The 7,556-nt window shown below is 37.6% G+C and overlaps 1 protein-coding gene across 4 annotated transcripts in view; it reads right to left on the bottom strand.

Annotated features, from left to right (window-relative positions):
* Nucleotides 1-7,556, bottom strand: part of GRID2 (glutamate ionotropic receptor delta type subunit 2) — a 698,771-nt gene that overhangs the window by 499,064 nt on the left and 192,151 nt on the right. The gene's annotated exons all lie outside the window — the stretch shown is intronic.

The raw sequence follows: 7,556 nt of genomic DNA, 5'->3' as shown, positions 1-7,556 counted from the left end.
CTACAAAAATGGTGCAGCCTGTAGATGTATATTTCAATACAGTAAATAAAACACAAACTTAGTAGATATTGATAAAAAAATTTCAAAGCAATGGTAGTGTGTGAGAAGGGGAAAAGACAAAGAAGAAAATTATCCATTCCTTTTAAGTAACAAACTTTGTTGGCTAGGCTCTTCTATTAAAGTAGCCATTGTATAACTAGCAACTTCTAAATTGGCCATTTCCAATATACATAATTCCTGCAGCTTTAGCTTTTTCTTATCCTCTTGTAGTAGTTGAGAGCCTTTCCTGAAGCCCTATCAGACTGCAAAAAAGAACAAAAAGGACAGTAGTGTCTGCTCTAAAGACCTTTCAGCCCAAATGCAAGGCACAAGACAAGGAGCAGCGAGAAGCCCGGTAGCCAGGATGACAGGCACTGCAGCAGCCTGACTGCTGTCAGGCTTCTCCTAGAGAAACAGGATATTAAGGATCCATATAATGAGCAAGGTGGTGAGTGGCTTTGTGTGCCAATGCAAGTGCTCCCCTCAAGCTAATACAAGGAAGTAGATAGAATAAAATAGTAACGTGACAAAATCCTTGTGTCGCCTCCTGTCTCAAAAAGGACACAACGTCGTGATAGAACACAAACAACACATAGGCTGGGAAAGGCCTCCAGCATCACTGACAGAAAAAATGAGCACTTGATTCTGATGTGATAGAGGAAAGGAGGTTAGCTGAGAGCAGGCAAAATGTTCCAAGCCAGAGGTTACGAAAAATACTTGGGCAGTAGATGAGAGTAGATGGAGATTAGAAAATATGTCATCTGCCAAGACCAGAAAATAGAATTATTGGAATGTGAAATGTAGTGACTTTCAGATTTGCACATGGCTAACAAAAGCTGCATGTTAGAGCTCTTATGGAAAAACAAAATTGTGTAAGAAGGAAGCAGATGCTGGGATATAAAAGGTAATCAAAACTGAGATGAGATCAAGGTTATAGGCCAAAAAACAGTGAAGAGATGATACTCCTCACAGCTACTAGGAATGCTGCACCCAGCACTAATGGAGAGGAGATGAAGAACTCTGCTTTAACCCCTTTGAAATGACAACCAATGGCAGGTGAAAATTAAACATTTCCTGCAGAATAACACCATTGTTAAAAAGGATACGAAGAAACAACCAACACTGCTATCAAGGTGTTAATTGTTTCTTACAAAAATACCTTTCAAAGACAGAAGCTGTTTAGAGCCTACTGATACCTCGACCGCAAGCTGGACTATTACTGACAAAGGAGAGCAAGCTTCCTCTCACAATCCATTTTACAGGGACCAGAGGTGTGCAAAGCAGGTCATACCCACACCTACTTTAACTTAGATACACTTCCTTCATGTTTTCCAAACACTGCAATATCCCCAAGCTTTTTCTCAAGCCAAAGAAAACATCCTTATCATGCTTTCATGATAAGAGACTCGAGAGCACTGACTACTTCTGTGTGAGATGAAGTTACTCTCAGGGATTGTTATCACCACCTCCAAAACCACCACCCCACTCTGATCCTCAGGAAAAGATGGCACTAATTCTGTGAACCCAAGCAAACTTGAGAGGAGAACACTACAAACATAATTTGTCAAACAGTCATAAATACATCCTAAAAACCAGGAGACCTGAGGCAGCTAGATAACAGATTTTAAGAGCAGAATAAATTAAACAAATGGCATCCCCACAGGCAGTTTTTCTTACACTTTGGGCTTCATCTATACAAAACACTAAGCAAAATTTAAAAAAGGGAAAGGAGAGGAGGAGAAGAGGATACATTTCCTGTGATGCCTTTTGGTTCAGTAAAGCAAAGGTTAGCTTAATCAAACTTTCCTTTTGGGAAATATGTGAATATTACACCATGTGTAACAATGGACTGGAAAGGGAGAGGGATAAGATGGAAAAATGATAGACAGGTGGGATTAATACATTCACAAGTGGAAGTGATCAAGTGCCATTCTAGTCTTATCTGTCTACAGTTCTGACTCCAGATAATGCCTAATTCCCCTTTATGCGAGTTAAAAAGAAACCTTTCTTCACAAGCCATATGAAATAAAATGTTCATGCAATATAGGCCAAAAGTGCTTCTAATACCTAGAAAAAAAAACCATTAGGACCTTGGGAATTAAACATTAATTTTCAAACACAAAAAGAACAAATCATCATGCTTTAAAACCCACACAATTTTGTGCATCTCTAAACACACACCCACACTGTACATACAAGAAATTCTCATTAAATTAAATCTGAGCCCATTTGTGGAGCTTGCAGCAGCACCACAAAGTGAAAGGTATTTTGGAAAGTTCATAAATAATTTAGGAACAACAGAATAAGCTGTGCTGCCAAAGTTCAATAATGTTAATTTTGAAACTGGAAGAAATATTTAAACCAGTATGTTCTTAGCTAACTACAGCAGAAGCTGCACTGTAGAAAACAGATTTGTAGGTGTTTCTGCCTGTACCTAAGTGCAAGAAGGCATTCTAAAGACTTGAATATAGGCATTTTTCTTACCACTGGAGGTAATTAGACTTGCACTTGCTACAACGCTTCTGTTATCCTCCCACACAAAGAGAAAGGATCCTTCTTTTTTCATCATTATTGAAAGACATTTTCAAAGGTAGCTTTCACAAAGTGGGGCTAAAGCAGTGACTCTCACAATGTGCTCAATTCTTTGGAAACAATTTGAAAATCACAAGTGGGTTCTGAAAAAAACTTTAATAAGATATTTCATCAGAACATGAATAAAAAGAAAAGCTCTGCATTTCAAATATTCCTAACACAGGGAGATGTTTATGGTCAACCATAAGCAGCACATGAGAGTCTAAACCTTTATTTCATCCATGCATATATTTTTCTACCAGTTATCGTTTCTTCCTTTTCACTTCATGCATGGCCCAATATTTTTCCATTTCTTATGAAATATTTGTCCCTTCCAAACTTAATAAAGGCCTTTCATAACAAAAGTAATGCAATCTATTTGTTTAGCCAGGCTGAGCAAAAACCTTTGCAGTTGTGTTTGACCCTGGGACTGACCAACCTCCCTCACATATTCACAAACCCCACAACCTCCACCAACACACCTGGCTATGCACAGAAGAAGAAAATTCGCATCATCTTAATGCCAGGCAGCATGTGTGAATATTTACAGATTTTTAATTCAACTCAATTAATTTGTTAAGGCCAGTTGTTTCCAGTATTAGACCAGTTACCTATATCTTCCAAGTTTTATTTGCTCTAATGTCTGGCAGGATATTATATTGAAAAAAGGTATTTAGGAGCCACTCAATGAATAGCAGAGAATTTAGATGCAAGATAAACAAATAATAAGACAACTATAAGGAAGAGCAATAATTTTCCTAGCGGAAGCTCACTCACTACTTTCAATTCACAGAAGTAAATAAATAAAAATTACTATTATCCCTGGAATTTAGTACCTGTGAAAGAATAACCTTGCTTTAGATCAAAAAGTTTAATTCTCTGTTTTGAAAAAGAAGATAGGCACTTCTTAGCTGCAATGAAATCTTTAGGAGTCCCAGAGTAGCTGAGAGTGCAGAAGACACTCAAGTTCCATACCACTGAACTCTCCTGGACCAAGATGTAAGTCTTTGCGTCTAAGCAGATCTACCTGAAAAAACCAAGATCCTAAGGCATAATCTCAGCAATTCAAGAAAAGAACCGACCAAAGACAATAGCAAGAGGCCTGAGACTAAAATCTTAAACCCAAGCTAAAAGTCAAAAAAAGGATAATTTTTATATTCCCTTGCATCCCTAAACTGAATTGATTTTGAAAGTCTCTTTTTCCAGAGTGTGGGGAAGGTCTGTATTGTTTGGGGTTTTTATCTATAAAATACTGTGGAAAGTGTAACACTCAATTAGACAGCAACAAAACTGCTCCACAAGGATGCATAAACCAAGGCCATGGTTTGCAGGACAACAAAGACAAACTAGTGATTTTTGGTCTGCTCTTGTGCACCGAATCAGCAGTTCCAAGCAGTTACAAATACTCATATTGACTGAAAACAGCAGGGCTGCACAGGTGTAAGTGGAGGGCAATTATACAAGGAAAAAATATCACTGAACCACAGCAACATCATCAAAGTTGTAGCACTGCCAGATTTAGAGTTCTCAGAGGTATACGTAGGGTTGGCAGTTTAGGAAATGCATGTTGTTACCTATCAACTGAGAATATTTTATATGAAGATCAATGAAATATAGAAATTAAATACTAAGCTGTCATAGGTACAAGTCCAATGCTCAGCCTTGGACTTTCACTCTCTGAATGCAGTACTGACTGAAGGAAAGGCTGGCACACAGAGGTGCAAGAAGAAAAGAGAACAGAAGGTTCCCAACACAGAAATGATACTTGGACTTTGACCAGATTCAAAAGGTTTAAAGCTATTTTAATGTTTCTTCCTAGATGTCTTCAAAATATGTGGGAACATCAGAAATTAATGACCTCCCAGCAGTGCTGGTGAACCACGTTTGCCTTCCCCATACATCTTCAAAAACAATATAGGCTATGTTAAAACTGCTTCCTTCTGTAATAAGAACAAACCTGAGAGCAACAGCAGTGGAACATAAAACACTGTAAAATAACTTAAGCATCATCATTGCAACAGTTTTTGTCATTCTTTATTACCTCTCCAAAGACTTCAGAAGAAGACAAAGCTTTCAGAAAGCAAATCAAAAACAATACCAAGGATAAATTAAATTTTGGATTTACTGCTAGGCATAACCAATGAAGCATTAACAATGTACAAAATTGCATTTAAAGTTATGAAGAACATGACCAATCTCCGGTGTTTTTTACAGAAATTAGGCACTAATTTTATTCTAAGTGAATGTTCCAGAGGGTAAATGACTTCTGCAGAGCAATAAACGGTACAGCAAATTGAGGAGTATATTTTAAAAGTAGGAGCAATTTTCCTTCCATAACCTTCACTTGAAAGAACATTATTGCTATTTTATTAAATGGACTAAATGAAAAATAAATTAGAAGGCATTTTATGGGGTTTAAATACACTTAGTATCACGGTAAGATATGTGGATTTAAATGGCAACTTTCTAAATTACACCACACTGGAAGCATAGAATATACAGAACAATTTAAAGAAATAATCAAGCATCCTGACAGGACAGTTACTCTTGTTTCCTAGAGGACCCATGAATAATATCAAAGATCTATTCTATCTCTGTTTATGTAACTTATTATTCAAAAATTCTCTTCATATAAATTAAAGATTTTGGCAAGTTATTGCTCCCCTGCTAAATAATTGTGGCAAAATCAAATACCTTCAGGACACACAGCCTGCACAACCTATGTAGGGGAAAACTGTTAGATACATTTTACATAGCAATCTAATGCATTTCCCAACCAAGACAAAGTACACGCTACTAATATGCCAAAAAGTTGCTGAGCAAAGTTCTTTTCTTAATACTAGGAGAGAGACTGAGTTCTCAGAAAAAATGGAAGGAGCTTTTGCTGTTACAAGATGTTCTACAGCACAAAAATAAGCACAAAATAATTACTGAAATAGGTCTTATATTAAAACAGCACAAAAGAACAACTTCTGATTTCTTTTTTAGCCAAGGCTTACTGGGGATATCAAAACTAAAGCCTTGTTCCATTGCAAGAAAATGCCTGCTATGTTTACCTACCTTGCAGGTGATTTGAGAATTCGTGTTTCCATTGATTTAGTTTATTTTCATAATGTAGTTAATAACCTTACCAAAAAAATGGCAAAAAAAGTATGGGTCTCTCCACTAACCCTAAAAGGAAGTTGCTGCCTTGTACAGAAAGAGAAAAACCCATTGTGGAGAGGCAGAGGAAGCGCTGCCACTGTACAGTATTGGTTTTCATCAGCCTGTACTTGAGGCCCTGAGAATTTCCCGAGCTGTTCCATGCCTGTAAGTTGACTCTGGAATAGTAGTGGAGGTTGATGGCAAAGCTAGGAGCCCTCAGGTGAAAAACTCCGTGGCCAGGCACAGTTTGCCTTTAGCATGTGTGAATAGGGAGTGCAGTGTCATGGTGGTTTACTTTCTCACATGACACTCATTGCATTTCTTTACAAACGTACACGGAAATGTATTCTGCTCCTTTTTTATACGCTGGCAGTTCAAGACTCCCTCTTTGCTTCTGTTTATGAATTCTTTTGGCTGAAAGCTCTCATATGATGTTTTGAGAAGTGGCATAAATGCGAATATTTATGACTCGAACTATACACAGCGAAAAGGCATATGCAAAACCATGTTCAGAAATAGTCACTGCTGATGAAAAGACTGTAACTCTTGACTACTCCTAGGATTTTTCCTTGATGGTGCTATTAGTGTTTTGCTGTCTCCCATAAGGATATTCAGCCTACCTTTGGCACAATTCCAAAATTTCAGGAAGGTGCAGACCTTCACCCTTTTTACAGACTGAGGGCTACCCTTTTTGACATACAGAATGTTTTCTCAGTATTCGAGTACCAAAGAAAAATGTTCACAGCTATAAAAACAGATATTAAAACCAAAAAATAATCCAACAGTGCAATATACTTAGCCTAACCTTAAGGGAAAAGCACGGGTCCACTGCTTTTTCCCTTTCTGTTTTTCCCGATTATTTTAAAATCACTTGCTAATGCATTCTCAAAAAAGTGCAACACCTGCTGGAAGGCAGAGGAGGACCACAACAAAGAACTAACCCTGGAAAGGTTTCTGTAGCCCTTTGCCACTTGGGTGTCATCACTCTTTGTCATCAACAAAACAAAAAGTTGGCACACACAGGCTGAGCTCCAGGACTTGAAGAGTCCTTTGCTGCAAAGTCAAGTAGTACCTTTGGAGAAAGGGACAAGAGCAGAAAGTGAGAAAAACTTCATTATCAATTCTTATAGCCTAAAGCCTCTTGAGATTCCATGATATTTAAAACAGGCTGACTGAATCTGACAGGAATCCTTTCACAGATCTATCCCAGGCCTTTTGAGCTAATTTGAGGCCCAGATGTTTCTGTGGTACAAAAATAAGTAACATCTAGAATAATTTTAAGACTTCCCCAGAATCCCAGTTCAGAAGAGTGTGTTACCAGTGAGTTTCAAACCTCAAACTCACTCTTAAATCTACACTAGGCTAACTGAACTGCTTTCCAATTTTCCAAGCTTTTATATGATTCTTCCTTGCAAACCAAAAATTACTCCAAATCTTTCAGAGTTCAGACACAATCTGTGCTTTACAAATGTATCTTAAACATGGCTTCAAAACTGTCGTAATACTTTCCAAGTTATGCATATAATTCATACATATGTCAGGAAGAAGATAAATTATCAAGCTTACATTTGTAAAGTATAAGCATAAGGCTTTTCAAAGATACGTGCATTTTTTAATTGCTATTTGCTTTTTAAAATTCCAAGGGAGAAGTTTAGGACTAAAACAGGAAGACTTGAATATAAATAGTTCTTTGCACATGAATGCAACAAGCTGTCCCCTGTCCCGCAGAATCTCTGTGGTCTGCTGTGCCAAGGGCAGCTTTCCCTATGCTGAGGCAGAGTTTACAGTGGCAGATGTCTCAT

This window comes from Corvus brachyrhynchos, unplaced genomic scaffold (genome assembly GCF_000691975.1).
Source record: "Corvus brachyrhynchos isolate BGI_N302 unplaced genomic scaffold, ASM69197v1 scaffold229, whole genome shotgun sequence".
NCBI classification, from domain to species: Eukaryota; Metazoa; Chordata; class Aves; order Passeriformes; family Corvidae; genus Corvus; species Corvus brachyrhynchos.
Note: the sequence above shows the minus strand (reverse complement) of the source record. Positions and strands in the feature narration are given on the sequence as shown.